At 40.7% G+C, this 6,919-nt stretch overlaps 1 non-coding gene across 1 annotated transcript; it reads right to left on the bottom strand.

Annotated features, from left to right (window-relative positions):
* Positions 1-6,144: 6,144 nt before the first annotated feature.
* Positions 6,145-6,250, bottom strand: LOC133807925 (small nucleolar RNA R71). The gene has a single exon (XR_009879808.1). It is a non-coding gene; the product is annotated as a small nucleolar RNA R71 (small nucleolar RNA).
* Between the last annotated feature and the right edge of the window lie 669 nt (positions 6,251-6,919).

The raw sequence follows: 6,919 nt of genomic DNA on the forward strand, positions 1-6,919 counted from the left end.
GTGTACAAGCTCCAAAGGTTCTTTAGCTCAATTTCCTTTTGCTAAGAAATGACGTTTGGTCATTTTTCCTTCTAGACAAGATTCACAAACCGAAAGAGTTCCAACTCTTAGTTCTCTCAAATGTCCTTCTTTTTGTTATCTGGTTTATCCTATCTAGACCTCTATGACCAAGTCTAAGATGCCAAAGATATATGTCATCCTCGTTTGAAATTTTTTGTCTTTTGTTACCTTGCGGTTTTGCTACTTTAAACAATTTTGAATTATTGAGCGTTTTCTCATTTCAATGAAAGCGATAAAGTCCAAATATTCAATTGAATGTCTAAAGAAAAAATTAAGAACAATCAATTTATAAATAAAATATTCTAAAGTCATTACATGCAATAAAATTCCAAAATACCTAACAAAAATGAACTAAACATTGTTCAAACAATAATAAAGTTTTCTTTTAATAAAACTAAAGAATTTTAAATAAATGGACTTTCTTCAACGCATTCTTGAACTAGACACTTTTCCTCTTCAACATTTTGTCTCCATCTGCAAGTTCCTCTTGATCGCTCAAGTGTCTATAAAGAAGAACAAAAAATATGATTAGTGGTTTCTAAATCAAATATTTAGAACGCTATGTATCGTAATCCACTATTAAGCCTAAGATAAAGGTAAATCATATCTACATTTTTTGTGATTGTGGTCTTGTCTGTAAATCCTCAAAGGCAGCATCCCACAAATCACTAGCATATTCAATGTGTTCGAACTTTTTCCTTAGCTTCTCTTCCATGGTACTAGGACAGTATCATCTCGCCATGTGATTTTATCTCATACAATCAACATATTTTTCATGTTCCTCTTTGCTTGCAACCTATTATCCCTATTTTCCACCTTTGACACGTGGCATGACCCAACGGGTCTGTGGGCTCTCAGAAGAGGTCTAGGCCCATCTTGAGCCCAATGAACGGGGAAGGAGGAAAATCTGATAGCCTAAACACTATGGAGCCCAACATCATTCAATGGGCACGAACATAATGTAGGAACCGAGACTGAGATACAGGCCTGACCATGACCAACCTACATCCTTTGAGATACTAATTAAGGTGGCAGACTAGCTGTTCACTGGAGACGGACCTTATAAAGAACCCAAGGGAGGTTTCCACCATCATGATGTCCACCTTGGAAAATGAACCTGGGTTCTGGTGAATGAACCAGGACTTCGGTAAATGAATCAGGACATTAGTAAACAAACCCGGACCAGACGTACAAATAGGGCAAGCATAGTTTTCCCTGATGTTGACCTGTCCCCACGAAATCCAGTAGTTGGTCTCCACAACTAACTTGTAGAAGAGGGTACACATGGAACATACACCATTTCTAGGAAATAGTACTGCCACTACTCTCCAGATCCTGTCCCCAGGATTCCCTTAGTAGCCCACGCGGACCAGTCTGTACCAACGTACAATGGGCAGCTGTAAGACTTGGCCACGCCTAAGCCTGCCCAATGGGCCCAGATTAACAACATCTAATTATGTTACTTTCTTTGTATTATGGCTCTGTTAGTGAGCAAATTGTAATTACATCCTTATTGGGCCCGGATTAGTCTGGCCCAAGCTACTTGATTGCCTATAAATAGGATCAGTTGTGCACTGTAGCAGGGATCCCCAGATTTTCTCTTATAAGAAAAAACTCTCCTGAATTTGTAGAAAAACTCCATTGTCGAAACTCTCTAAAGCATAATACTATATTTCTAGTTTCCAAAAAACTCAATAAACATTTTGGTGCTTTCATTGGGAGTTGAAGAAAGCTTGAGTCAACCTTGATCATCTGTGAAAATGGTGAACACCAGGCCTACCGTATTTGATCTTGCTCACCAGCAACAACAAGACAATGGAGAACCATTGCCCAATCAACCACTTCCTCAAGACCAACCCGAGGATGCGCCTTACCAGGGGCATCTGCCTGATGATTCCCAAAACTTTGGGGATGGGGGAGACTACAACGAAGGCTATTACAAGGAAAATGAAGGGGATTATGAGGATCATGAGGCCGAAAACCCCATTGATCCTGATGAGAAGGATATGGATCCTGAATAGGAGGATCCAGAGGTGGTCCGTTTGAGACAACAGGTCCTGGATCAAGAAGCCAGGATGGCTAAATAACAGGAGGCCACCTGCCAAATGCAAGAGTCCCTTCTGGCTTTGCAGGCCTTTATTGCTGCCCAAGGATTGGCAGCCAATCCTTCAGCTGTTCCTCCCCCTAGAACGCAACCGCCTGTTCCACTTGTAAGGACTGGCGTACCCAATGATGCTACCCCTATTCCTCCTCCGAGACCATCCCCACATCCTGGAGATGACCCTTCTAAAAAAAAGGGAAGGCCAAAATGGCTGATCCTGTTGAAAAAAAAAACTCCTAAAAGAGAGCTCATCCCGTTCCAAAAACCAGGGCTAACCCAGAGCAATTCCCTAGGAAAGAATGGATGAATCCTGTCCCAGGATGAGATCATCTGAATGATCCACAGGGGAAGCCCCTGCAGGGTACCAAGCCCTAGAATATCCCCAGATAGGACGATTAGGGACGGTGCTTTTATCCCAGCGCCTCCGTGAACAAGGATCATAGAGGGTGCAAATGTGGAGAAAAGTCGGAACCAATCAGTTTGGGAGACGACACTTCCCAAGTGGACTTGCGCGAAGGCCTCAATGCCCGAAAGGAGCTGGCCCGCAAAGAAAAGATTCACCCCCGAGGAGGCGACTTGAGGAATAACCTCAACGATAGGAGGAATGAAAGAGTTCCCCTGGACGATGGAATGGCAAGGAAATTCATAGAACAACCAGTTTCTCTTAAAAAGGTCACAGACTGCCTGGTCCGGAAGCAAGAAGGCGGAGGTTCTGATGGTGACAAACCATCCCCTACGACATGTACTACACAAACCCGAATCATTGGGAAGACTTTTGAAGTGGGCCATGGAGCTTTAACCAGTTTGATATTGTGTATGTCCCCAGGATTTCTATCAAGGGATAGGCCCTGGCTGACTTCTTCTTAGAATGGGTAGGGATAATTGAAGATGAAGAACCCGTCAACCCAATAATGCCCTAGTGAAAGATCTTTGTAGATCAAGCCTCCAATGAAAATGGGGTCGGTGTCGGGATCATCTTAATATCCCCTCAAGGTCACCAGTTACAAAATGCCCTATGCTTCCAATTCGAAGCGTCAAACAACGAGGTTGAGCACGAGGCCATGCTGGCCGGACTACGCTTGGTCTGGAGGTAGGAGCAACAAATATTGAAGTCCACAACGACTCCCAACAGGTGGTCAGGCAGATTTCGGGGGAGTACCAAACAAAGGTTAAGAATATGGCCACCTACGTGACACAAACCCGAGAGTTACTCCAATCTTTCAAGAAATACTTCATCCGCCAAATCCTCAGGGAACAGAATGTGTTTGCGGACACATTGGAAAAATTGGCCACAGATGTTGAAGAGGAACTCTCCGGAATAGTCCCGATCGACCATCTACCAGCACCCAGTATTCAAGCCCCCAAAATCATCAACGCCATCGATTATTCTACGTCCTGGATGGGCCCTTTCATCCAGCACCTAACCAGTGGGGAATTGCTCGCGAACAGGGCTGCCGCCATAAAACTTAAGTTCCAGGCTCCTAGATACGTCATGAAGGATGGAAAACTCTATCACAGGGGGTTGTCCATGCCCTATCTCAGATGCGTATCCGGGATCAAAATGAGCCCAATCATGCATGAAGTGCATGAGGGCTTTTGTGGAGATCACACGGCCAGACTCAGCTTGTCCAAGAAAATCCTCAGGCAAGGATATTTCTGGCCAACAATGAAGATGGATTGTGTAGATTACATCCGTAAGTGCGAACAATGCCAAAGGTATGGGAAGATCCCACGAGCCTTTCCAATGAAGATAACCCTGATGACCAGTCCCTGACCTTTTGTAGTTTGGGGAATCGATTTGGTAGGATCCCTCCTGACCGGGTAGGGTGGAGTAAAATACGTGATAACTCTTGAATAAAGAGTTATTTCATGTGCTTTTGAGCTTATAATTGTGGAAAAATTGTGGGTGATGTTAGTTTACTTTTAGCTTTTGTAGCTAACTTTGGTGTTTTTATGATCTTAGTTAAGTTTAGTTATTTTTGTAGATTTTAATAGCTAATGGGTTGAATATAATAGTTTCATGAATATATATTTATACAAAGAATGAACTAACATGTGAAACTATCTAAATTGAATTTTTGATGGCTGAATTATCAGGTTTTATTGCAGCAAAGAAGGTTTTGCTGAAGTATTTTGATCAGGCAGCTTTTGGACACCTAGGAACACGTGGAAAGTCATAGGGGTGAGTTGGAATAGTGGCTGAGGTGGTAAGTACAGAAAGTATGTCAAAAATTGAGAGTAAATGCCAAAAGAAAAGAGAAGACCCACATTTTTACAAAGAGGAGGGCAATATTGTACATTGGGGGAAAAATGAGGAAACCTAGAATATACTTAGAGAAGCATCAGCCGAAATATTGAAAGAACAACCATTTTTGGAAAGAAAAACCAGCAAGAAAGAAGGAGAAAACCAGAAACCAACAAGAAGAAGGAGAACGAAAAAGAGAGCTCAAGCTTCATTTTGGATTTGTTCTTTCTTCTATTTCTAAAGTTCATTTTTATATTTTCTAAGTTGATTTCTGAATCTGAATATTATGGGCTTTATTGATTGTGGATTAATGTTTATTAACTCAGTCATGAACTAATTTTTAGGTGGCTTGAATTGTTGATGAACCCTATGTTATAGTCTAGTAATTTCTTGCACTTTATTTTAGTGAAATCTCTCTTGTTCATTCAAGTGTGCTTATATTAATTTCTTGTTGTTGTTTGGCCAGCAATGGCAAGATATTTAATTATGTTTAATGCTGGAAAGATTAAATGTAATGGGAAGAACTTGGATGACACAAGTCATAATCTAGGTTAGATTATGTTAGTAAGTAACATAGGGATGTGTTATTTGCCTTGTGTAACTTTTGAGAATTAAAATTTGAATTTGCATTCTTAAATCTGATTTTGCATAAGAATATGTTTAATTAGGTAAAAGAATTAATGTCATAAAATTTGGGAAAGTTTTATGAGTGTTTAATGAATTCTTGTTAACCTGGGAGTTTTGCGAGAATATTGTTGCCGCAATCTGTTCAGGATGATTAATATAGGGGGAATCAATAATTCAAGTCCATTTTGCAATCCATATATTTCTTTCAATTTTCTTATTTAGTTTAGTTTTAATTTCAGTATTTCCATCTCTTTTAAAATTTTGTTTAGCCTAAAAACAACCCATTTGATTTTTAGTATCTTTTAAGTTGTTTAGTAATTGTTTTGCTTATTTTTCTATTTTGCAATCCCTGTGGAGACGATCTACTTATCTTTATATTACTTGTGTGATTACGCGCACTTGCGTATTTAAATCAATTTAAATTTATCACAAAAAGTTTTTGGCGCCGTTGCCGGGGATTAGAATTAGAAGTTTTGTAATATCAATTACTTGCAATTTATTTTTTTCTTTGTTGAGCTGACCTTGTTTGCTTGCTCTTGTGTTTTTTGAGGTGAGTTACTATATGTACGAGCAAGAAAACATTGAACTAGCTCCTATTGACCCTGAGATTTAATGAACAGTTAGAAGAAAATTAAGGGAACAACAGACTCAAAATCGCCTTAATATGGCTGAAGTGGCTGAAGGAGTTCAGGGTGCTAATAATATCACTAACGCGATTGCTATGGCTGATGATAGAGAGAGAGAGAGAGCCATAAGGGAGTATGCTGCCCCCATGCTCAATGAGCTCAATCCGGGCATTGTTAGCCCTAAAATTAAAGCACCCCAATTCGAGTTAAAGCCCATGATGTTCCAAATGTTGCATATAGTGGGTCAATTTAGTGGGCTGCCTGCTAAGGATCCTCATCTTCATCTTCGTTCATTTTTGGAGGTGAGTGATTCTTTCAAGCTATAAGGAGTGAGTGATGAGGCCCTAAGGTTGAAATTGTTCATTTTCTCTTTGAGGGATCGAGCTAGAGCTTGGCTCACCACCTTCCACCCGACTCAGTGACTACATGGAATGAGTTGGCTGAATTTTTTTTTGATGAAGTACTTTCTTCCTACCAAAAATGCCAAGTTTCGCAATGAAATCATGTCTTTTCAGCAGCTGGAAGATGATCCTTTTGTGAAGCTTGGGTGAGATTTAAGGAGTTATTGAGAAAGTGCCCACACCATGGGATCCCACATTGTATACAAATGGAAACATTCTATAATGGGCTAAATTCTTCCACTCGCATGGTGTTAGATGCTTCATCTAATGGGGCTATTCTCTCTATGTCCTACAATGAAGCCTATGATATTTTGGAGAGGATAGCTAGCAATAATTATCAATGGTCCAATGCTAGAGCCTCAACAAGTCGAAAAGTGGCTGGTATACTTGAAGTGGATGCATTGACACCTTTGACCGCTCAAGTTTCTTCAATGACTAACCTTCTCAAGAACATGAGTTTTGGAGGAATCGTACAACCAGCTACTATGGGACAAGTTGCTGATATATCTTGTGTTTATTGTGGAGATGGGGACACATTTGAGAGTTGTGCTTCGAATCCCGCTTTGGTTTGTTATGTGGGGAATCAAAATGTCAACCTTAATAACCCATATTCAAACTCTTATAATCCGAGGTGGAGGCAGCATCCAAACTTCTCATTGGGGGGGGGGGGGGGGGCAAGGAGCTAGTTCAAGCGGAGCAGCAATGCAAAACAAGCCTACATATCTACCGGGGTTTTCCCATCAACAACAAAGAGCTCAACCACCTCATCCTCAAGTGTCTCAATCAAGCTCTTTGGAGAGTTTAATGAAAGAATATATGGCTAAGAATGATGTTGTGATTCAGAGGCAAGTGACATCCT

The sequence above is a fragment of the Humulus lupulus genome, chromosome X, assembly GCF_963169125.1.
Source record: "Humulus lupulus chromosome X, drHumLupu1.1, whole genome shotgun sequence".
Taxonomy (NCBI): domain Eukaryota; kingdom Viridiplantae; phylum Streptophyta; class Magnoliopsida; order Rosales; family Cannabaceae; genus Humulus; species Humulus lupulus.